Source organism: Canis lupus, chromosome 26 (assembly GCF_003254725.2).
Source record: "Canis lupus dingo isolate Sandy chromosome 26, ASM325472v2, whole genome shotgun sequence".
Classification (NCBI taxonomy): domain Eukaryota; kingdom Metazoa; phylum Chordata; class Mammalia; order Carnivora; family Canidae; genus Canis; species Canis lupus.
Window position 1 is genome coordinate 14,235,975 of NC_064268.1, and position 23,976 is coordinate 14,259,950.

The window sequence follows — 23,976 nt, forward strand, 5'->3', positions numbered from 1 at the left end:
ATCGAAAGGCATCTGTTGAATTCACCCGGCAGCGAAAACACTTGAAGGGCTTAGGGCAGGGAGCGGGGGAAGGCAGCAGAGTGTGGCTGGCCACCCTGCAGCTGTGTCTAGGTGGTGGCTCCCCCAGGGATGGGAACGGGGGTGCTGGGGAGAAGCGGCACAGAGGCAGCAGCTGAGAGGTGTCCTATGCCAGACACTGGGGCTACTTTCTCCATACATGATCTTGAGCTAGTCCTCTGCCTCTCTGAGCCTTAGCTTCCTCATCTGTAAAATGGGATCAATGCTGCCTCCCTCCCATTGACCAGGAAAAATAGATGAGGACTGTGAGAGGGGTTCAGGTGGATTCTAAGTAAGTGTCTCAGGAAAATTTCCCCCTTCTGTGGCTTTGCTGGGCCACTTCTACTCAGCCTTCGGGTCTCAGTGTAGACATCCCCTCTTTGGGGAGAGCCCTGCTCTGAGCTCCCCTAATGCCCTGCCCTTCCCCTTTCTTAAGGCAACACACTTTAGGATATTTAATCGTTTAATGCTGCACCCTTAGGAGCACCACCAGGCAGTGGGGGGTGGGGGTGGGGGTGGGGTCTGTCTCATCTGTCAACTCAAAATCACTGCTTCTCAAAGCATGTTCCCCGGACCAGAGGCTTTGGCAGCCCCTCCAATCTTACTAGCAATATCAGTTCTGGGGCTACCCCAGACTTGCTGAACCAGACGCTGCTGTGGGGGCCCAGGAATCTGTGTTTTATACAAGTTCTCCAGGAGATCCTGGTCCACACTCAAGTTGGAGAGCGTCTGCCTTCAATCAAAAACCAAATTAATGCTTGTTGAATAAATGAATGAAGAGCTTGCTGGGATCCCACTATGTAGTGACAATAGCTCCTTAATTAGCCATCGACTGTATACCAAACCCTGTGCCCTTCCCAGCCACTCGTCATACCCCTCTCTCCTCCATCAGCCAGCACTGCCCCTTGCTCTGCCTCTCTGCCCTGAGTGGAAGGTCCATGCTATGTATTGAAAGACCCAGGGGCACCCTCCTCTGTGTCCCGCTGCCCCCCTCCCTGCTCCCATTGCACATAAATCCCCTCTCACGTAAGTAGTGTTCCATCCCACCCCACCCACTCAGCGCCTCTAATTCTAGAATAGAATTCAACCCTGTCCCTGGATACGTGGTTGGGGAAGTCACTTAGATATGCTTATGAAGGATCATGCCTGTGGGTCAGTCTTGCCCAGAGTGAGAGGGGCAGCACCGTGGGAGGGGCCCTGGAGATGGCTGTCCCCAACTATGGCTTTTTACACATGGGGAGGCCAAGGTCCAGGGAGGTTTGGTGGTTGATCCAAGGTGATTCACAGCCTGCCAGTGACCTATCAGATCCCTCACCTGGCTTCTAAGAAGCTCAAGATGCTGGTTCTGGGGACCCTAAGGAGTGTGAGTCTATATAGTGGCCCTTGGGGGCACCTTGGGGAGTAGGCCAGCAGGGCCAAGAAGCAAGGAAAAGTGTTGTCTGAGAGCCTAGAACCCCTGGGAGGGGTGGGGGAGCCACAGTCCCTGGGATGGTTACTGACTTGTCCAACACCCCTGGCAGACATTCATAGGATTCCTGCAGGGAAGAAAGAGAGAGGAGCCCTTTAAGGCTTAAAGGGGCAGCCTGGGTACAGGAAGCACTAGATTTGAAGCTGGAACATCTGGCTTCTAGACTTGGTTCTGCCACGAATGAGCTGTGTGAGCTTGGACAAACCCTTCGGCAAGGGTCTCAGGAAGTGATCCCAACCAGAAGACAGCCCCCGGAGTTACAGGCAAAATCAAGTCTAAGTGTGCTTGGGGAGAGGGTTTGCAGTAGCCAGTAGCCTTTTTAAAAGAGTCTGGGACCTTGAAAAGACCAGGAGCAACCGAACCAGTGGCCTTTCAGGGTGCTTTAATGGACAAAAAGGAGGCAACCTCTTGCCTGAGAAACCGCTCAGGGCAGGTTTGCTGGTGCCCCCTGCGCTACGCAGCCCGTTTGGCAGAGACAGTTCCCCGAACGACCGACAGATGGCGCGCTAAACCTTCACTGTAGCCTTCCTGTTTCCTACCACTTGTCAGGTATCTCCTGCTCCTCTTTACTCAGCTTTGGGGACCTCTGGGCCTGAGTCCCCTCTATGCTGACCTGACTTGAACGGGATGAGAGTGTTGGGCTGCTCTGGGGACTGTCTGTATCTTCCGGTCGCCACCCAGTCTTGCAGTGTCCGTCCATAGAGGAAGCATCAAATGAGGGTGGGGGCAATAAGGTGTGGGGCCTTGAGCACCCCAGAGAATCAACCAAAAACTCAGCAGGAGGCCCAAGTTTTCTGTTCATACTCCCAAATCAGTCCTTTCGTTCTCTCCTGCAACCCCAATACAGGATGACCCCCCCCCCACACACACACACATACAACTCCCCCATCTCAACTCCAGGTGTTATATCTCAAAATTCTCTAAACCTAGAGTGTTTGATGGCCTGTCACACTGGGCTGTGAAGGGGAATCAAAGTATTTCATTCTGAAGGCAATGGCAGGGAGAAGCCAGTGCTTCCAGGGGACAGATGAAGTGGGCTGGCTCTGAGACATCAGGGAGTAGAGGGGCTTGTGGCTAACTGGAGGGCATGGTCCACCTAAACGCATTCACTTAGAATGAAGCAGGTTTCAGCCACCAGTGTAAGAACCCTGACCAAGGAAATGGATTTCAGCACCCGGGAGTGGAAGTGATTGTGAGTGCAAGGGAGGTCTTAATCAGCACATAAAGTAGTGGTCCTTAAAATTCTAGGTGCTTAAGAATTGCCTTAATTGTCCATATGTGCCTGGACTATGCCTAGATAGAATTTAAATCTGTAGGTCTCGGTGGGGGGAGAGGACCCAAGAGGCTGTATTTTTGGTAAGCTCCTCAGGGGAAACTGAGGCAGGTCTCAGGTTGGCTTCTCAGTGCCAGTAAGACCACCCTGGTGAGCTGGGTCAGGTCCTCACTCTCAGCTTGCAGATACTTGGAGTTCAATGACACAACTCCTCAGCAACAATGGCAGCTCCCTCCCCTCATTGAGCAGCAATCTCTGGCCATTCTGCACTGCCCCAGGCCCCACCATACCAGAGACATGCACAGAAAAGACGACACACTAGAACTTATTTCTAAGAGTTAGGAAAAAGATTCTGACACCGATCCTTGGGAGAGGGTCATGGGGAGGCAGTAGACAGAGGAGCAGATGAAATCCCAGCTCAGTATTCTGGAAAGCTACCAACCCCAGGCCATAGTGTTTGGGTTTTCATCTGACTCAGTCCTCCACTGTGCAACCTGGGCCACCCCCCTCCCCTCTCTGGGTCTCTATTTTCCCATCTATAAAATTAAGGGGGTTGGACTGGAGCCTAGCTTCCTTCTCTGTTCTAGGACCCCCTTGGGTCCTGCGGCCATGTCTCGGAGGCTGCAGGTAGAGGGAGTAGGCTGGGGAAGTGTGCCCTGGGCCCCCTAAATTCCCCTTCCATTCTGGGTTGATCTCTTCTTTGTCTATGTATCTGGCTTCCTCATTCAGTTTTCATTTGAAAAACAAACTTGAGTGCGACGAGTCTGGGAACTCTCCATGGCATTATGTACCATGCATTTAACCATCCGTGGCCATCCCCTCTTTTTTGATAGGCTATGTACTAGGCACTGTGCCAGCGACTGGGGCAACTACCCCCAGGCAGGATTTCTCACTCCTAAAGGACTAAATGCAAAGAGCAAGTCAGACAAGCTCATAGCCCAGGCTGCTAGCATGCGACACTTTGCAATCTACACTTCCCTGGACCCCAGAAACGATTCAGCTGGCTGCACCCTGATGTTTAAAGCCTTAATGAGAGAACCCACTTTCTTCTTCTCAGCCTGACAGCCTAGAGCACCATTAAATTCATATATTTTGGCATTTGATTTATTTAATCTGACACTCAAGCAAACTGTCTTATACTCTTCTCTAATAGTGTGGAAGAGAGGAGTGTGCAAGGATATGGTGTGATTCAAAAGCTTTGGAGTCTGTCTTGGATTTTGCCACTTCCTAGCTGTGTGACCTTAGGCAAGTTAATTACCCATTCTGAACTTCACCTTTTTCATCTGTCAAAATGGGGTTGATGATCATCCCTATCTCCCAGGATTGTGCTGATTCACAGAGATCATGCATAGGAGGCCCTTAGTATGGTCTTTGGCACATAGTACATGGTCAGTCAATGATAGCTCCTCCTCCTTTTATTATTTATTAATGTACATGTGGCTCTTGTCTCTGTTTTGATATGAGAAGACCTTTGAGAAGTATGGGCCACGCCTGAATCCATTTTTATGAACTTCAATATGCCTAGCAGTTTGCGAGTACATCCTAGGCACTCAGTAATTGAATTCTATTGTATGGAAGAATCAGGACAGTTTCTCTACAACTGTGGTTCTCAAAGTGTGGTCTCCAGAGCAGCAGCAGCAGCACCACCTGGGAATTTGTTAGAAATGCAGATTTTTTTAAACCCACCTCAGACTGGCAATCTGGGTTTCAACAAACCTCCAGTGATTCTGACACTTTTTTAAGTTGGAGAATCACATTCCTACATCAATGATTTCCAAACTTGTTGTAGCTGTGGCAATGTATATATTTTTTTTAAATTTCCAAGTGGAATTGTATGCATGAGCCAATATATAAAAAAAGTGAAGGAGGAGGTATGAGAAATCATTGGGGAGGGGGCAAGACTGCTGGCTGCCCTACCTCCTCCAGGGAACCCCTCAAGTTCTTATGATTTCTAGAAACACAGGTTAAAAATCATTGCCTTTCAATTCTTGGTCCTCCTGTCCATCTATCCACCACCTACCCACCCACCCATACATACATCCACCCACCCATCCATCCATCCATCCATCCATCCATCCATCCATCCACCAATCCATCCATCTATATTTGTTGGGAGACCACGTATCTTTTTCGTTTCTGCATGTCTTGCCAGCAGAGGCACTGATTGCCTTTTTTCCAGACTATCTTTTCAAGATGTTTGTGTAACAGCTTTGCAAGATAGAAATAGTACCTCCCTTCAAGAGCAAAAGGAAGGCATGCCTACTGTCCTGTATAATAAAGATACTGACTTTCTCCAGAGCAAAGGGCAGGTTTGCTTACTCCCATTATAAAAGATTCAGCTTCTCTAAATTTGGGATTCCTCTCCTGTAATCCAAACCACAATACCCAGTCCTATTTGTGTTGCTCTGTGGAAGTTTCTGTGGAAATTGGGTTTTGGGCTACTGGCACAAATATTGATATTCTGGTTACTACTATTGCTGTAATAACCTGCATCTCTGACCCAGGAGTCTTGTGTCTCCTGCCAGCATCCATAAAACTGTGGCAGCATTGTGTGTTGGCTACTCTGTGGCATGGAAAAGAACTTAAGATACTGCCCCAGCCTCGAAGAGTTTACAGTTGGTTGTCAAAGGGAAGCGTAGAGATCTACTGACCACTCTAGTTATGCCATAGGGCAGGAAGTGGGAGCTTTGGGGCAGAAAGAGAAGTATGGACAGAGGGGATAGCAGGGTGTTCAGATAAAGCTATGTATGGGGGTTATCAGGGAAGGGTCTGGATGCTTTGGCTTCTTCACTGGATGTGATGTCAATGCTCTTCTGGCCTTCCCACTCTCCTAGTGATGATCGGTCACTAGGACAGTGATCAGTTCACTAGTCACCTAGTGAACTCTGTATTCATTGTCCTCTGGCTTTATTTCTCCATCTGACCCAGTGGTCCTTGGGGCAGGGACCCTGTTTTCTTCACCGGCCCCAGTGCTCCACCTAGTGTTAGGCACACAGTAGGTGTTTAATAAAGTTTTGCTGATTTACAAGAGGACTTTTAGGTAATATTAATGATTACAATAACAAGAAATATGATGATAGGAAATACTTGGTAGCATGTGAGCACCCATAACATGGCGGGCTCTTTCTATTCATTAGCTCTCACTCACTTGGTAAGAGGCAGAACCAGGATTTGAACCCAAGATGACTGGCTCGAGGGTCTATGCAATTTAATACTACATACCGATTGCTGATATTGAGGAGGAAGTGAGTAGAAGAAGTGGTTTGGGGTACAGAAAGATGGGGTAACAAGTGACAAATAAGCTAAGCATCACTGCTTTGAGATCACCATGGTTACCATTTCTTGCACACTCACTATGGGCTGTGCTAATCTTTTTAATTTTCACCTTGTAAGTTAGGTATTATTGGCCTTCTTTGTGGGGAGACAGAGGCACAGAGGTAGAATGATTTGCTTCAGAACTCACATCTAAGTGGTGGCAGCTCTGGAACTTGAACTATTGGAATCCAAAGCCCACAAATCCTAAGGGGGGAATTCTGGCTGAAGTGAAGCCCTAGAAAGTTGTAGTGACCTCAGGGCAAGGGGATCCATTGACTGGACCCTGGGACAAGGCTGGGCTGACTCACACCTGGAGCCAAATAGAAGACAGATAGGCAAGATGAATGAGACAATGAGGACCCTTCCTGAAATTTTCAGTCCAGGGTATCCACATCGCAGTTTATCCCACCAATTGACATTATGAAAGAGGAGGGGCATGGAACCAGACAAGCCTGGGCCTGGGGGCACCTGGGTGGCTCAGTTGGTTAAGTGTCTGCCTTGGGCTCAGATCATGATCCCAGAGTCCTGGGATTGAGCCCCACATCAGACTCCCTGCTCAGTGGGGAGCCTGCTTCTCCCTTTCCCTCTGCCTGCCACGTCCCCTGCTCTCTAGCTCTATCTGTCAAAAAATACAATACAATAAAAATAAAATAAAATAAAATAAAATATATATGAAAGACTGGGCCTGGGCTGAATCTAAGCTCTGTCTCTTGCTTATTGTGTGACCTTGAGTAAGTTACCTAACCTCTTTGAGCCCCAGTATCTACCTGTCTTTCAAAAGCTTTGAAAATCACATTAACAAACAGCCACAAGGCATCTGGTATGTAGTAGGCATCTGACCAATGTCCATTCATTCCACTTATTGATTCATTCAATAAATATTTACTGTAGCACCTTCTGAGAGTGCCCTACCCGTATCCCCTTGGCATCTACAATTCTCATACATGCTGATCCAACTTCCAACTGGTAGCAACTGCACTCTTTTGCAGAAGAAACATTGGGGGATTAGTCTATCTTCCCTTGGAGTGGGATAATCTGAGATATGCGGTCTACACTGGCTCCCAAGGCTCCTGTGCAAGATTTAGCTCTGGTTTCCCACCATGGTAACTTGCATGATAAAACGTATCTTTCTGGGGTCACCTCCCAAAGAAATTCCTTGCACTCCAACCCTCATCTCAATCTCCCAGCTAAAACTAAAATAAGACATTGATGGGACTACTAGTTGCCACACTCCATCCTGCACCTAGATTAATGATTAACTGGATAGACATGATCCCTGCTGTCAGCCTATAATCTGTGGTCAGGCCAAGAGAGGAAACAGAGAGTAAAAAGTGAACTACAGCCAGTATACAAGACCTCTTCCCCTTCTCTCTTCCCTTACCCTCAGAGAATGGTAAGGTCCCTCTCTTAGAACCCACCAATTCTGTCTAGAATTATAATTATTTTTGCTTGACTACCCAACAAATAAACATTTTGAAGCTAGAATCCACATCTTATTGTTCAATTTTTTTCCCCTGGCAAAGTCCCTGGTCTGGTGCTTTGCATGCATTCATCTGATAAATATTCAAGGGTCTCTGACTATATGTTCTAGGCTGTGGTGACACAGCAGTGAGCAAAGCAGACCCAGCCTTGGCCCTCAGGAAGCTGACATTCTGGTCAGGGAGATTGACCATAAAACAAGTAAAGACACAAATAGCATACTCACCCACAAGTAAACAAGTACTATAAATGTCAAAGTATGACATGTACTATGGCAAAAGCAGCAGGGTAAGGGGGCAGAGGGGGGACTGGGCTGGGGGTAATTTTAGGTATTGTGGCAGAGAAGACCTCTTGGAGGATATGTATATAGTGGGTGTTTAATAAAGGGTTGATGCATACAGAGAGTAAGACATTTAGTTGTCCAGCCAATGAATAATAACACAGATGAGGAGAGCACCTCACAAAAGAAGGCTTTTCCAAGCACGCCAAAGATCACTAACCCCCCTTTCTCTGAGTTGATGTGATGGGAATGGTATCAGTGATTTCATTCAGAAATCTGCTAGGTTCCCCATGCACACAGTTCTTGGGCCAATTAACACCCTGGACAGGAAGGCAGCCTTGGTCTTGGTATTTGATCAATACTAGTAGGAGTGCTGCCAGAATCATTGAGGATCAATGAGGGGCTGCTTGAGGTCTTGGGAAATCACATGGCTCTGGAAAACCAAGGTCTGTAGCAGATTCTGCAGTAAGTCTCACGGCCAACAAGTGGCTAGGCAAGCAACAGCTAATACTCACTGTCTGCTTACTCTGCTCTAGGCACCATCCTGTGTGCATTCTAAGGGCCATACCATTTAACAACGACCGAGTTAGGAGTTACTATTATGACCCTGTTTCCTAGGGGAGGAAAGGGAGTCTCAGAGAAGACTAAGTCATTGCTCAAAGACATACAATGACAATGCAGTGTATCAAGGACCATAAAGGGAGGAGATGATGGGAGCACGCTGGAAGCCTACCCAGCCTGGGGCAAAGAAACTCCTACCCAGTGGATAAAACTTTAAGCTGATGTCTGGTGAAGATTGGCCCAAGAGAGGGAGGAAGGGAGGAGGGGGGAGGAACTCGAGATACACGAAGACCCGTGAAGACCAGGAAGTGATGGCATATTCAGGAACCCCTGGGACGTTGTATCGTGTCAAAGGCAGAGCTAACCTCTTGCCTAATTTAGTGTGGCTCAGGGTTTAGCTGGATGCAAACCAGCTAAACCCTGGAGCCATAGTTTAGTTCTGGCTGCACCATACTCCCTGGAAATGCTGTAAGCAGGGTGTGGGCACCCGCCAAGTGATTCTGGGTGATCCCCTAGTCTTTGGATGGAAATGTTATCTTTGTGTCCATCTCTCTGTGCCAACAGAATGGAAGATACTCAGGGCCAGTGACTGGGTCTCCATCATCTTGGCAGATAGAGGGATATTCATATTGGTTCATGGGATTGGCCTGGGGAGTCAACAGCTATGGTGGGTTAGGGGTGACCATAGCATCTGACGAGTTGCTGGCACATACTGCTGCAGCTATTGGCATCAAGAATACCTCATTCCCTCACCCAGGCTGCAGATGCCCAAATTCAGGCCCACCAATGGAGCTCTGAGCTGCATTTAGCAGCTTGATCAACATCTCATGTATATAGTCTCAAAGACTCTGACTGTACCCCCCAGGCACTGAATTGCTTGATGTAACTCTATCTTTCCTTCTCTATGACCACTCTGAGCCACCACAATCCTCACCTAGGGCATCCCATCAGCCCCAACAGGCTTCCCTGCTGCAGTCCAGTCTCCCTACCCAAGTCAGGGACGCCTTTCCAAAATGCAAATCTGACTATGTCACCTCCTGAGCTTGAAACACTTCAATGTCCCCAATGCCCTCTGAATAAGGCCCAAATTCTCTAGCATTCCTTGGTCCATTTATTCTTCCAACCTACAAACGTTGATTGAGCACCAATGAGTGATCCTTCTGAGGTTTGAAAAGGTATTAACTTCTCAACTGACTTGGTTTTATTTTCTTTTTTGTAGCAGTGAATCTTGTGAGGACATCTCTCATTTTCTGTAGGCTCAGCATTTTCATCCTTTCTTTTGACAATTGCACCTTAATTTTCTTTGGGGAGCTCCCCTTTCCCTTCACATGCAGTCCTAGAGTGTTGTTTTTTACTCCTGAGTCTGAGTCCTGAGTCTGAGTAACTTGCATGATAAAACGTATCTTTCTGGGGTCTAAGATTTCCTTGAAATCTTAGAGTTAACTGAATCCCTCCAATATATCCCTTGTTTTGCTGGAGTTTTGCCCGAGTCAGTTTGGTGCTTGGAACCGAAGAAACCCTAATGGATGGGAGCCACCTCTCATCTTTCAATCTGAAAGTCCCATGGGCTAGCTGTTTGCCTCTTCAGGTCTACTCACCCCCCTTCTGTACCTCTATTGGTTCTGTGGAGGCTGATCCAATTAGCAAAGTCCCTTGCCTCTAGCTTCTGGTTGGATTCAGCCAATGGAAAGCTTGGGCAGAACAGTGGGAATTGGGAAGACAGCAAGGTTGGGTTTATTCCCTTCTGGGCCCCCATCCCTGTAGGCTAAGGAGCAGTGGCTATGTTCCTCTGTTAAAGGCAGTCCTTCCCACACAGCTCACTCTCCAGGTGCTGCTAGCTGCTCCCTCGTCTTGTTCTATGAGGATCCTGATGGTCCTGGGTCCTGTACCCCTTGTTGGTATCTCTTGACCATGGCCACATCTTTGTAAACACACTCTTCATTAATCTCTCCTTGATTACACAGTTTGAGTGTACATCCCTTTCTTGTCAGGGCCCTGTTTGATATAAGGGGTAGTGTCTGCCATGATCTGTGCCTGCTTAGGTTCCAGAGGAGGTGGGAAGAAGTGATGAGTTTCTCAGGGTCTTAGGAGCTGGGAAGAGGATGGGAAATCTGGGAGAAGGCATATAGAAGTTTCTCAAAGTATTTCCAAATAGGATTGCTAAGAAGAGACTTAGCTAGAAAGAGCTCTGAGCTATAGGTTTACCACTTCCTTGCTGTGCGCCCTTAGGAAAAACCACTTCCTGTCTCTGAGCCTCATCTTCTCATCTGTGAAATGGGAATGGTAATAGAACCCACCACATTAAGTTGTGCCAGGAAATCAGTGACATCATGTTATTCATTCATTCATTCATTCATTCATTCATTCAGCAAATGGACTGGACTCCTACTCTGTACCTGGTAAAGTGCTTGGTGCTGGGGACAAAGAGAACTGGTGCTGTGGTAAAGATAACAGATAACTGCTGTTATCCTCGGGGGACTTACAGCCTATGTGGGGAAAAGGAGCCACACAAAGAAATACCCAACTACTCACTGTGAAGAGCTCCCCTATGAGGGGTACTACTTGGATGAAAAAGTCCTCTCTGAGAAAATGACTAATGTCTGTGCTGAGTCTTGGAGGATGAGGAAGATCAGCTGGTTGGAAAGGTGATCCAAGTGTAGATAACAGAACAGGTGATGATGAAGGTGGTTGCTGGAGGAACCATGAGTGATGGGGGAAGGAGAAGATGAAGTGGGACCAGGCTAATCAAGCTTCATGTGCCTCAGTGAGGGTGCTTGTTTTATTCTCAGTGTGAGGAGCGACATATATGGTCTGATACATGGTTTAAAGCAATCCTGTGGCTGATGTGTGAAGAACAGACTAGAGAAGAGACAGGATGGAGTCAGGGAGACCAGAAGAGGACTGTCACCCAAGTGATACAGGATGGTGGCTTAGACTGGGGAAGTGGCAGTGCAGGTAGAGGAAATGAACTGAGGCAGACATGGTTGCCTATCCATTTCCATAGTGTATAGATGAGGCTGGGAAGCAGCTGCCCAGCCAGAGACTACATTTCCCAGTGCCCTTTGCATCTAGATGAGGTCATGTGGCTGGTTCTTACCAATGCAATAGGAGAAGTGATGGTGTCACTTCTGGGCTCAAGTGGCTAAGAGTAGGTGTGTCTTCCTGCCTTCTCTTTTCTAGTCTAGTGGTTAGAAGCACAGGCCTTAAGGAATGGTAGAGTCACAAGGTGGGAGATCCCTGGGTCCCCAAATCATCATCTGGATCCTTAATTAGACTTTATTTGACCTAATTATACATTTCTATTTTATTGAACCACTGAGGGGGTCTATCTGTTATAGCAGCTAGTACTACCTTAACTAACCAATGAACAAATGAGTTAAGAGAAAGAACCAGCAGGACTTAGTGATGAGTGGCTATTGTGGATAAGTGAGAAGGGGATCAAGAACAATTTCTAGGGATACCTGGGTGGCTCAGGTGGTTGAGCATCCAACTCTTGATTTTGGCTCAGGTCATGATCTCAGGGTTGTGAGATCCAGCCCCACATGGGGCTCCACATTGGGGGTGGAGCCTGCTTAAGATTCTTTCTCTCCCTCTGCACTCTCTCTGTCTTAAAAAAAAAAGAACTTCTAAGTTTTAGTTTAAGCAACTGTGGAGATAAAGTTGATATTTCTTGAGCTGGGGAAGATGTAAGAGAGTCTTTTGTGAGGGGGGGGGGTGCGGTAAAGAGTTGGATTTAGAACATAGATGTTTGCAATCTAGGAGACATTCAAATGGCAGTGTCAAGTAGAAAGATATAAGGATTCAAAAGAGGTCTGAGCTGGTGACGTAGTTTAGGGATTTGTCTTGTCGACAGCATTTGAAGTGCATAGTATGTACTTAATAAACACTCTCTGAATCAGAATGTGAATCATTTCTTCCTATTTCTACTTGGTGTTTGACAGTCCGTGAGCACAAATCAGCCAAAAATGATTAGTCCCCTTCCCTAACCTGAGAGCAAGCCAAAGAACCATCCATTCCTTGCCCTGCTCTCATATGCCCATTGAACAAGAGCCTCTCTGAGCTCAGAGAAGCCAGAGAATCCAGCCATTCAAAGGCTGAATGAAGGTAATTCTGATGATTGAAACTGCCTTCCTGACACGTTGGGTAAAACACTCACTCATCTTTGATGCAATGAAAACCACTTGAATCTCTGCCTTTTATTCCCTCAAGTGGCTTCACCTAATAGGCTGGGTTTTGAAAACAGAGTGTAAAAAAAGGCAAGTCTGGGCTTCACCTGCCTCTGGATGAGGCCACTTGTTTTTCTCCCTGGGCTACACGTTTTTTACACCATGGGGGTTTTGGAGGAGCTGCTGCAGAGGAAAGGGCTTCTGGGCAGCCTTGGAGGCAGTTTGACTAGGCAGAGACGCTTGGCAAAGATAACATTTTCACCAAATGTCCTCTACTTCCAGGGTAGCAAACGCAAATGCCTGCAGGGACCAGTCAGTTAATGACTTAGAAAAATGCATCATGTGGGAGCCTTGAAGAATCAGGGAGCACAGGTCCTGTCTAAAGGGGTGGACACAATGTGGCTCCAGCCGATCATTGCCAGTGTGGAACACTGGTCCATTTTCACCAGGTCTTTAGGCTTCCTAAGAGAAGCATCCAGTTCAGATTTTAGAAACCTACTGAGTTTTAAATGCTGGCAACAAACTGCACTTAAAGTGTTCTGTGGGCCAAAGAACATGTGCATGGTGCATATGATGCCTGGCTTGGAACCAGCTTGGAAGCCTCAGGGAGTTATGGAAATTGCCCGAGGGGGAAGAGATGGAATCATTTTGGAATTGTTACTGAACCAACACGAGTTCTTTGACTCAGCCACGTAAATTGTGAACCATAATTCATGGTTCTTTTTCTCCCCTCTTTGATGAGGTAAACATTTAAAGCTTATCAACACGTGAGGGAAAGAAGTAGAGATAAACTATGACTGGGAGCCAGCTAGACCTTGAGCATGAAGGCTGTGTGTCTTATTCACTGTTGAATCCTCAGGCCTGAGAAAAGTGCACAGAAATAGTGCTGAATAAAGTAATGAATGAAAGGGACTGGCAAATAAAAGAGGAACAACCCCAGAAGCAAGTTTGCCTATTTCAGAGCATGGGAACCCTTAGTGAGTGGCTCACCTATACCCCAAACCCCTCCCCCCATTTTAGATCTGCTACATGTAAGTTATTCTCTATAGAGGACACCTACAGGATGCAGGTGCAACATATGGTGGTCTCCATGGAGATGAACATGAACTTAGTATTAACAAGATCTATGTTGCTCACCTTCTCTCCCCTCTAGAACTTTCCCGAGAAGACACACCTCTAGACTTCTCTGCAAACAAAACTGTCACTGACTCCCCCAGACAATGGCACCAACAGTGTTCCTATTTAATGAGCAGCTACTACATGCCAGACGCTGTCCTAGGTGCTTGTAATGGGTTTTAGTTAATCTTTTAAAATCATCTTTCCTTTCATAATGTATCCTACTCCCTTGGCCATGGTGGTGAGTACAAGACTGAGGTGTGGCCAACCCTAATACCTCCTACCCTTCTCCCAAAGTAATTGGTCTGAGGAGTGAGCATGTGACTCAAATAGGACCAATCAAGGGTCTTCCCTGGGATGGATATACTGTTATAGGTGAAGGAAGCTCTCTCTCTACTGAGGCTGTGGGTGGTCCTGTTCATGCCGTTTGGAAGAGGCTCATCTGTAAGGGGAGAGACAGAGGGTTCCATTGCAAGAGAAGAAGAGACAAGCAGAGGACAGAGAGAACTAGGGATGTGATACATTCCTTTTTTGTCTGTTTGGAGCTGGGTTCCCATCACTTACAACCAAAATAATCCTGACCAATACAGCCCCTCATATACTTTGTCTCTCTCAATAACCCTGTGAGATGGTATTAATAACCCTTACTTTATAGATGAAGAAGCCGAGGCTCAGAGAAGTAAGGTGGCTTGTCCAAAGCCACAGAGCTAGTAGGAGGCAGTTTTGAATAACTCCCAATCTGCCCTCTTTCCACCATGCTACTCTGCCTATCCTGAGGAAACAGCTCTCTGAGTTGGAGCTTCCACAGTATTTTAATTGTTAGTATAATCCCCTACAGGGCAGAAACCTCTTCTACTAAGAAATCCATCATTTCAGGGTTAGAAGCAACTTTGGAAGTCAACTGGGGCTCTCTGGAAAGAGCAGGGGACTTGGAGTCAGAAGGCTTCCAGGGCAAGTTCTGTTTCTTACTAGCCGGAAAAGGCACGTAACTTCTGTGAATTTGAATTTCCTCATCTGTGAAAAGGAGATGATACTTAGGATAATAGTCAAGATGCATGGATATTATGACAATTAAAAGGGACAAAGTTTATGCAACTGTTTTAGAGAAGTGAAGTCCTATACAGAAGTGAGTTACCAAGGCTCTTGTTTACCCTGTGGTACTGAATCCTATCCCAGTCTGTGCTACAATATCCCCCCACGCAATATCCCACAACTTACTGCCCCTCAAGGCAGGTCTTTCCATCTTTGGGCCCTTCTGATTGTTATAGAATTCTCTCATATTCCAAGTTGAAATATTTCAAGTAGAAATGAATACAAGTTCAATTTTCTTGAATTTGTCTTCATTTGTTTTATGGGTTCCATTCCTCTCTCCCTTCCTCCATCCCTGCCTCCCTCCCTTCCATCCATCCACTTAATAAGTATTGAAGGTGATCAGAGAATCAAGAGGATGTCGTCCCACGTTCATACTAGCTTCACCCCACCTCTCCAATTCTTTCTCCATTCATTCACACTCCCAATGACAGTGGCATTCTAAAGCACAGATATAATCAAACCTGTCACTCCTTCACTTCAAGCCCATCAATGGTCTTCCATTGTCCTCAAGATAGGATGAACTACAGATCCCTATCCGATCTGGTCCCTGGCCACTTCTCAAGCCTCTCCTCTCCCCTCCTCCACTCCATGACCCGGGCTCTGGCCAAATAGAGAATTAAGTGCCTGACAACTGCTAGCATGGGCCATTGTCTTCCACTCCTGGGCCTTTGCACAAGCTCTTCTTTAATGCTTGCAATACCTGCCTGACCTTCTTTATCTGGCTAAACCTTACTTCTCCTTGAGATCTCAGCTGAGATGTCACTTCCTTTAGAAGACTTCTCCTACCTCCAGAGACTGGGCAAGTGCCTCCTCTGTGTTTCCTGAGTCCTCTGAGCTCACCTCCCACCTGGCATAGACCACACTCCCCTTGGCTTCCCGGCTGCTTCTCTCTCTTTGTGTCATGTTTATGATTGGCTGGCTCTCCAATGCCTAAGGGAGTTGCAATAAAGAGTTTTGAATGAATACCGTCTCTCCTTTCACCTCTACCTCCTGTGCCCTACCACGATTTGCCACGGCCCTGTAATTATCAAGCAAGTGACTGGTTCTCCACTAGGTTGAGAGAACCATGTCCCTGTCCCTGTCCACCATTGTTCTAACCTACCACAGTGCTGGCAACACCACCATTAGCAAGTCCTTATTGAAGGTCAGTGTTGCTTCCTTTTAAGGGATCCTTAAGTCAAGCCCCCACATTAAGTATGTGATAGTTCTGGTGTCAGGGAAGTGTCCCATGGGACAGAGGCACACACACACACACACACACACACACATATATATATATATATGTGTGTGTGTGTGTGTGTGTGTTCCACACTGCTATACTTTGCAAGGGTCTCAGACTCAGACCTGCACACAGCAAAGCCACCAGGGGCCAGGTAAGATGCTGTTTCTACGAGGCTGGGTGGTACAATGGTTACCTTCCCCAGCTGTACTGTCTGGCTTCCTTGGATGGAATCTGGTCCAAATCATTTAACTTATATGTGCCTCAGTTTCTCCTTTTGTAAAATGATTTTGATGATAAAAGTGCTTACTTCTGGGGTCAGGACAGGTATTCAGTGTTCAGTGTGGGGCTGGGCTGTAGGATGAGCTTGAGAAACCTCAAGTTATCACCCTTATTCTCCTTTAAATTTAAATGGAAATGATTCTGCTTCTCCAGAAGACCTGGCCTCCGGTCCCAGCTCTGCTGCTGACCCTTGGGTGGCTCTGAGTGAGTCCTTTCCCTTCTCTGGGCCTCCCCCTCCTTGGTGGGTCTCAGATTCTCTCACCCTGGGGAAGGTGGATTTTGCCAAGCAGCTGGGAAACAGCTGTTGGACCGTCTGGCCCATGCCTACCTTTTTGGGGGGCTTTAGAAGGCTGGCTGGGAGGAATATGGGGGTGGTTTGCCCATAAAAGCCCAGGGTGGTGTGTGTAAAGGGGCCACAGTCAGATCTTTCTGGTTTGCCCAGAATTGTTCTGGGTTTAGCACAGAAAGTTCCATATCCTGGGAATCCTTCAGTACTGGGCAACCCAGGACCATCAGGCACCCTAGCACAGGAGAGGTCCCCTGACCAGGATCCTAATATTTCCATGCATAAGGAGGCTGAGAAGGGAACATATAAGTCTCCTTATGCATGGAAATATTAGGATCCTGGAGGCCCAGGAGGGGTGCCCCACCCACCTGGCACCTGCTGGTGTTGGGCAAAGACCCAGGGAGAGGCAGAGGGAGGGCTACCACCATTTCTCTTTCTGTACATCCTGCCCTTAAAAGTTAGCCACCCTGTGAAATAAAGCTGACTTTTCTGGCCTCAGAGCCTTATCCGGGCTCTCCCTGCTGCCTGGACCACCCCTCTCCCCGCCTTTTCTTAAAAGCAATCCTACTAAGGACTCAGGACCCAGCTCAGGTGTCAGCCTGCTCTCCTGACCCTCCAGCTGGGTGACCCTTCTCGGCACCGCACCCCAGGAACCCTGCGGAAAGGCCTCTATCAGAGCCAGGGCCCTCGGGCAGATTACTGAAATCCCTTCATCTCTTTGTCTGTACAAGAAATAATCGGAGGTGTTTCCTGCTACAGTCATCTGGGTGATTACAGGAGATAATGTTTCAAGTTCTTAGAACACTGCCTGGAACAGAGTAAGTGGCGAACAAATGCTAGGGATCATAATAAGGACAATAGTGGCAACAGAAAAATACTCAGTGATGGTGAGATAATCAGGTTGTGTTTCTGCTGTGTGCCCCATGCCCATGCCCCACCATCCCCTGCTCCCTTTTCTCTTAAATACTGAATCGGAGCACCCATGTGTATCCATCTCAGGCTGGCCTATAGCTCTCCATACATGTTTGATGTATGAACATCAAACCCCAAACTTTAAAACCTCTTTCAAAGGGCTCAAAAGGTCCTTTGGCAAGACAACAGTCACAGCGAACATCTGTCGAGCATTTACCGCATGCCCTGCTACGTTCTGAGCGCCGTGGCTGCTGGTGTAGCCTCTGTGTACCGAGTGTTCACCAGGTAACAGGCAGAGTACAAAACACTCCACTGCTATGATTTTTTTGGTGGGGACAATATTGACCCTCAGGGGACATTTGACAATGTCTGGAGTCATTTTTGGTTGTTGCAAATGGGGGTGGGGTGCCACAGGCATCTAGTGGGTTGAGGTCAAGGATGGGCCAAGGATGGTGCTAGACACCCTACAAAGCACAGGGTAGCCCCTCATCGCAAAGAACCATCCAGACCAATAGATAAGCAGCATCAAGGTTGAGAGACCCCATTTCGTCTCTCCAATGGCCCTGTGATGTAGGGATCATGGAAGAGGAAGCAGAGGCTCAGAGAGGTCCAGTAGAGCCAGGACATGATCAAAACCTGGTGGATCTGATGCCAAACCTGTGCTCTTTTAGCCTCTGCTGTGGGGGAGCAGATTCAGAGGGGAGAGCAGAGGTGACTGCCTTAGCAAGGCAAGAGGGGGGTGCTTGGCAGGAAAGGGAGGACCCTCCTGATTAGCTGAGCACAGCCCTGTCTGAAGGGTCACTCGAGGGTCGGGTCAGGGCAGAGTGGCTTGTCCAGAACCCAGAGCTGGCCCGTGGGGAATTCTCTCGGCCAGCCAGAGCAGCCACCAGATGGGAGGCAGAGTAAAATTTAATATCTGACCATCTGCAGCCAGCAGCCCCCAAACTCGGCAGGCAGCCCTCCTGGCGGATGAGAAAACTCTCCCTGCAACCCAGCGCGTTCGATTCACTGCTGGTGAAGACCCGACTGCTGAAGTGTGTCCACCACCATAGACACTCCCTCACACACGCATATGCACACCTGCATGGCCTCCATCCCCCAGGTGCCAAGAGCTCTGATGGACATTGAAAGTGTCCATCGCTCTGCCATATGCTTGCTCCTCTGTCAGTGCTTCTCCTTAGGATACTGAGCTATGATGGACATTCCCTTTGTCCCCTGTGCTGACACCAAAATTTCTGTGAGCAGAGGCACGATGCATCCAGGGCAGACATTTGGAGGTGGAAGGTGGCCTTCAGATCTCTCACCGTAAGCCTTCAGAAAGACCCCGGTCCCCTTTCCCTCATGCGAGCATGCCTGCCAGTGCTCTGCTCCTCCTTGATCCACTTCCAAGGAAATACATCTAGCTTTATTCCTTGGGACCCAACGGGGTCTTTAGGGTTGTAGAATCATTCTAAAGAAGCACATAGCAACGGGGAGCCACCAGTAATTGAGGATTTATATCAGGCACCAGGCACTGCGATTCATGTGTCACCTTCAAGTCCTTATTACAGCTCTGGAGGTGCCCAGATGAATCCCATTTTCTGAAGCTCAGAGAGGTCAAATCTTCCTCCAAAGGTCACAGAGCAAGTGCATTATTTCAGGGTTTTCTAGTAAGTTAAGAATTGCCACAGATCATACCGAAAGGTCCAGGGTAGAGTGGACATACGGCAGGCACCCCAGATTAATCCCTGTCCCCTTGGAGTCTTAGGGAGCCCTCTCAAGAATGGATGAGAGCTGTTCCTAACCAGCCTTGCACTTGCTTACAGCTCAGGTGTTGCGGGAAATCTGCTCTTTTGAGGTGGTTGAAAGACACCTGATTGCCACGCAGGGGGAGTTAACATCACTGACTCATTTGGCTACAGCTCTCTGTGCAATAGAGCTGTGACCCATTTCATGTCAACTCTGCAGCTGAGAAAGGTCTCAACTCCAGAATGTGCATCTACTGACCTTCATCCAGTCCAGAGATGACATTTTTCCTTAATTCCCTAATCGACTAACCCAATGTGACTAAGCTCCAAGTCTGTAGCAGGCACGAGAGAGACAAGCATAGTGGTGGCATAGCTCTGCCTGGCATGTCCCCCATGCCGAGAAGAGCCACTGTTTGCTGGGCACCCACTATCTGTGGGGTGCTGTGCAGGCCCTCATGGTGATCCTGCGAGGTTAGATGACCATCTCCTCCATTTTGCAGGTCTGGAAACTGGGGCTTTAAGGGGCCCCCTGGATTGCTTACAGGTCTACCATCAGATGGTGGCAGAGATGGGACGGTGTACCAGACTGGTTGGGGTGTGAGTCCCCATCCCTTCTTGGCTATACCACTGTGCTTTGCCACCTTTGGGGGTTCAAAGCAATTTCCTCCCAATGAGACCAGTTCTGGTCTCGTGACTTTCACCTGAGCAGACAGTGCTGGCTGCCTACAATTCTTCAGGAACTTTCAAGTCTCCAATGAGACCAAGCCAGACAGGGCACAAGATTTGCTCCTGCCGGCCCACAATACCCAGTCTTCCCTGGCCAAAAAAAATTGCACTACTAAATTATGGTTTGTTGCAAGGTTCCCCTGATCAGCCGGGAAGCTGGCTTCCTGACCCTATTAGTCAGATATTCAACTTCCTAAGTTCAGGGCAGTCCAGACGGTCTGTGGCTGGGTCCCAAAGGACAGTGGCCTGACCTTTGTGGAGCGAAATGCCAACGATGAAAACACAGTTCAAATTCCAACACCTCTTCCCAATTTCTGGGTCAGTTACCTAACTCCTCTGAGCTTCAGCTTTCTCACCTATAAAACAAGGATAGTAACAGTAGTTGGCAGACTTTTCCCCCGCCCGTAAATAGGGATTGTATAGGATGATGCCAGCAAAGCATTCAACCTGGTCCCTGGCTACCTGGCCCTTGGGGCCAGGTGGCCCCCGCAGAGCCCCCCAGGGATCCCTGCCTCCTGGTAGTCACATCCGCATCCCCGTGAAGGCTCCCCCTTTGAGTGTGACTTGTTTCTAATAATACAGCTAAAGTGATGGACGTCACTTCTGAGATTAGCTTCCAAAAAGACAGAGGCTCTGTCTACTTGCCTTCTCCTGCACTTGCCTTAGTGAACTAGGACGATGGCTGCAAAGTGGACAGCCCAGTCCCTGCCAGTCCACTGGAGCCCTTGCCCTGGGGGAACTTGCGAGTGGCCCCATGGAGAGGCCCAGGTGGGGAGGAGCTGAGGTCTCTGTGGGATGGCTGGTGAGGCCCCGAGACCTGCCAAGAGCCATGTGAACGAGCCTGGAGGTAGATCCCTCCCCAGTCACACCTTTAGATCACCTCCGGTCTGCCTCCCTTTCCTGGTCTTTAGGGGGATCCAGGGGGACTGTGGTGGTCAAGGGTTCTGTAAGCCCTGAAGCCTTCTAAGATATTTGCTATTTATCTGTTAACTGTTACTCTGGCAACTGCCAACAGCAGCCCCCGCTGACCTAGTACTCTCTGTATGCCAGGCACCGTGGGAAGCCCATCTGTCTACTCCCTTTTTGAAATCCCCATTTTCCAGATGTGAAAACTGAGGCTTGGGGAGGTTAAGACACCTGTGCATGGTCACACAGCTCAAGCCAGAGAGGCCTGGCCTCGGAGCCTTTGCTTCCCAACAGATTGGGTTGGACCTTCCGGGAAATGGGTGCTGAGGAGCCCATCCCTTGCTCCAGGAAGCACCCTTAGCCTGTGCCAGGGCAAGAGAAGGGCGTCAGTGTTGTCTTGCCCAGAGGGATATCCAAAGGATATGTGGGTTTGTGGCATCTTTCTCTACGTGGAAGAGCAGTCTGTGTGGAGGCAGGGGGATGGATGAGGTGGCCTGTCTGAGCACAGGGCGACCTGGGCCCCTCCCACATCCTCCTGGACCTGAGCTCTGAGGCCCTGGCCACAGGCTTCTGGCTCTGGGCCCCTGGAGGAGGCCCCTGCTGGAGAGAGGCCCTGCCTATGGGATTGAGGGGAGAACAACCTCGCTGTCAGCCCTGTTCTGGGGGAATCTCATCTGAGCCAGAGGTTCATGGCTGCTGTGACCTCATCCCCCTGTGTCTGTCCCCGCTTCCCCATAATTTGTGTTTGAGTCCACATTAATTGATGCTGCAGAGGCCGTGAACTGAGCTAATTGTTTCCAAATATCAAATTGTGAGGTTTCTTGGCTGATTACAGGGCATCAGAGTTGGAAGCAGCAAGGTTCTGTTGTGTGATAATTAATGAAGAACCCGGGGCACGCCATCTGCCCGGATGGGACTCAGAAGCCTCCGCGTGGTGTGGTCACCCAGGGGCCTCGGACACCCTCCAGCCCCAGATCACAGGAGCGGCGCATCTCCTGGATGCTGTGGGAGGAATTCTTCTCTATGGTCATTTTTTCTACGTCCTCATGTTCATGTGGTGATGTTGTGGCAGAAAGAAAGGAGCTTGATGGTGGACATCTAGGCATGGAAAAATGAATGTTTGCTAGATCATGATGAGAATGATAATTATGACCACGATGATCACAGTATTTACTATGTGCCAAGGACTGTGCCGGTGCTTTCCATAGGTCTCATTTAATTATCCCAACACCCTCGTGAGGAAGGTACCCTTACAGCTCCCATTCTACAGATGAGAAAACCGAGACCCGGAGAGGTATGGCACACAGCCAGTATGAGATGGAGCTGGGCTTCTACCCTACACAGTCTGGCTCCAGAATGCATGCTGTCAACCACGGGCTCTCCAGGAGGCAATGTGCCAGCTGGATGAGCTCGTATTGCTAATGGAAGCTCTGGGGTTGGTTTTTCTATACTTCCTGTTCTTTTCCAGTTGTTGCTATTTCAGTTACTATCTAGATCAGCCTCTCTGTACATTCCTTATCCAGTTATTCCAGGCTCTTCACCCTCCTCTTCCTGACTTCTCACCTCCTCAGAGTGGATGGCTATAGGTAGGGGAGAGGGTGGAAAGAAGAAGAGAAGTAGGGGTTATTGAATCATTTTGCATATATGATCTCATTTAATCTTTATGAAAACCCTACCTGATAGGAATGATGTTATAGCTGTACTAATGAGATGGGGAAACCAAAGCTATGGAAGGTAGGTGACTTGCCTAAGGTCACCCAGGACACAAGTGGTGGAGGGGGCCAGGAGTGGTCTGAACTCAGTGTCTGCTCTTCATTATGACATGGGGCCTCGGGACACCCCTCTGTTATTGCCATGCATCTATTTCTAGCTAGGCACTTTTCACCAGGATGCATCATGTTATCCATTTGACCAGGTAAATATCTGGTAAATATTTGGCATGTGCACACAACCCACTCTTTCCTTGTCCCCAGAAGACATTACTAGTAGATCACAGCACACTTTCTTACTAAGCCTATATCTGTGCTCAACATGATGGTCCAGGCAGTCCTTTCCAAACCCTGTGGGATGACATTTGAGATGAAAATCAGGTGTTATTCCTGCCCCCGAGGGCCATCTTGAGGAGAAGACATTTCTAAGCCCTTGGTCACTAATTTCATGACCTCAGATGATTTCCCAATGACATGAGGGAACCCCCAAACCCTTCTAAAACTGCTGAAAACAAACCCCACCCAAAGCTTGGCTGCCTCCCCAAACACAACTATTTCTGGGAATTGACCTTTCTGGAGCAATATTTGCCTAATATCCCTAAATTGCAATTCTTGGCTCTCCCTCTTCTAAGACGTACAAAACAGATAAGGCAATCTACCTTCATGGGCGTGCCTGATTTTAAGGCTGTGAAAATATTTTGCAGAGAAATAAAGCAGCGTGATAGCTGGTGATCACCAGGACTGCCACCTCCCAGCAGTCCCTTCACAGTGTCAGGCACAGTGTGAAAGAGGGCAGATTGGTGGGTGTAGACCCTCATGTACCTATGGAGACTCTAGGTCCTTCTCGCCTGCTCATGAAAGTTTCCCAGTTACTGAAAGGGACATTTTTGTGGGGACCTCCTAGAATCTGCTCTGACTTGTCTTGAATCAGGTCTTTATACACTCAGGTGCTCTAGCGTCTCTTGGTGGGTCCTGACACACCACCACCCCACCTTGGAGGGGAGAACCATCACCCTCAGCCATGAGACCAGAAATGACCTCTCTCATCCAGGGCCCTGAGTCTCTTCCCCAGTAGCTGATACAGACAAGTATATACCATGTGTACTTGCTGAGGAGTGCAATCCCAAATCCTGAGCCTCTCTCCTGCACCACTGGAGGAGAGCATCTCCTGGATCTGCCCAACTGTCGCCATCCCGCCCTTTTCTGGGAATAGCACCCTGCTTTCCTTTGGGGAACAATATTCCCCCCTTCCTTTCATTGCCATGAGATTGGTTGAGAAGCAAGTGGCTCCAGCCAGGGCAATCAGAGGATCAAGCACACATCAACTGCTTCCTGCTCAGGACTCCCCAACACCCTCCCATTGCAATTATTTTAGAGAGTTTATTATCCTAAGTTATTTATT

General features: G+C 48.3%; 1 long non-coding RNA gene across 1 annotated transcript; it reads left to right on the forward strand.

Moving 5' to 3' along the window:
* The first annotated feature begins 1,196 nt into the window (after positions 1–1,196).
* On the forward strand, positions 1,197–6,740 carry LOC118352398 (uncharacterized). Its single transcript, XR_004809461.2, has 3 exons — positions 1,197–1,420; positions 1,902–2,074; positions 3,632–6,740. It is a non-coding gene; the product is annotated as an uncharacterized LOC118352398 (long non-coding RNA).
* Positions 6,741–23,976: the final 17,236 nt, after the last annotated feature.